We start from the raw sequence: 1,415 nt of genomic DNA on the forward strand, positions 1-1,415 counted from the left end.
ATCAAATCAATAGCCTACCTAATACTACTAATTTTTATAATGTAGATTTTAGACCTTTAATGTAGATTTTAGACCTTTCTACCCTTAGAAAGTCTAGATCAAATTGGAGATTATTTAGATGATTCAATTTTATTACGCTTGGGATTCTAATTTAATTGACAGAGAATAAAAGTAGCCATGTAACCAACTTAGTTCCACATCTTGAAAATATAACAAACTCATTGAAAAATTATAACTTATGAAAAATTGTCAATGGCTAGTTGAAAACTATTTTTATCGCTGGGTTATATTAAGCAAGATTTACCAATTATTGTATGTAAGTAATAACACACAATTTTTTTCACTCTCCCCTCACACAATTTACAATTAATTACCAATTATCATTCTCCCCTCACACAATTTATTTATTTTGAAAAATAAAGCAAACCCTACCCACATAATTAAAGTTGGAAAGACACATGGGCCTGGGCTAGACAATGACATTTGAAAATATAACCCACATTGTGGTGGGCCTAGTGGGTCCTTTTATTAGGTCACATGATGTAATGATTTTAACCCAACCAGTATTGTTCTGCAAAGTAGTACTGTAAGAAACAGAAGCCTTTTGGGTCAGCTCGGCCCATTTGGTTGTATCACAAAAGTAGTACTCTCGCAGGAAAGTTTCTTCATAGGACAAAATCTTTGAAACAAATAATAGTCGAATTAATAATTTATATAGTTAAAAATCTTCAGCATATGTTTGAAATTTATAATTTCGGGCATCATAGTTTGGTATAGCTAAATTAAATAAGAGATTCTAATTTGATTAACGGAGATAATTAAGAACCTCTTCTAAACTTACCTCTAAACTTACTAAAAAAGTTGTGCAAAGTTGGTTTGGAACTAGGAATAAATTGAGAAAATTAGTAATAACTATTAAAATAGGACAATCCCACATTGAAAAAGTGTAAGAAGTTGATGAGAAATTTGTAATTATAAAAACAGTAGGCAGATGATTTAGAAAAGGTATCATTGCGCTTGGGGCAATGACGCAGCTCATGAGGTTTTAACCGAGGCGCGTCAAGTGCTAGTTGAAAACTATTTCCCTTTTTATTGCTCTCTTTGGCCTGGTTCCGCCCAGCCATCGAGAATTTTTGAAAGGGCTCCCTTCTTGGGTAAAGTCCTACAATTTCGAGTTCTAAATTTTAGTTTCACACCCACGAACTTCTGATCTAACTTCTCGTGGCAAAATTTTGGTGATCTGCTAGACATCTATATAATAGATTGAATATAAGCAAGACATCTACATAATAAGAATAATATATCACCTACACACACATCTGAAGAGTCCCACGTCGGAAAAGTGTAACGTTATACCTATAAAAATAGTATGTGACAAGTCCAACATTAGAAAAGAGCATCATTGTGCTTCGGAT

The 1,415-nt window shown here is 32.9% G+C and overlaps 1 non-coding gene across 1 annotated transcript; it reads left to right on the forward strand.

Annotated features, from left to right (window-relative positions):
* The first annotated feature begins 1,007 nt into the window (after positions 1 to 1,007).
* Positions 1,008 to 1,162, forward strand: LOC132267737 (U4 spliceosomal RNA). Its single transcript, XR_009469080.1, has one exon. It is a non-coding gene; the product is annotated as a U4 spliceosomal RNA (small nuclear RNA).
* The last annotated feature ends 253 nt before the right edge of the window (positions 1,163 to 1,415 follow it).

The sequence above is a fragment of the Cornus florida genome, unplaced genomic scaffold, assembly GCF_030987335.1.
Source record: "Cornus florida cultivar Cherokee Brave unplaced genomic scaffold, ASM3098733v1 CherokeeBrave_3.0.0_Hap2_Chr07, whole genome shotgun sequence".
Lineage (NCBI taxonomy): Eukaryota > Viridiplantae > Streptophyta > Magnoliopsida > Cornales > Cornaceae > Cornus > Cornus florida.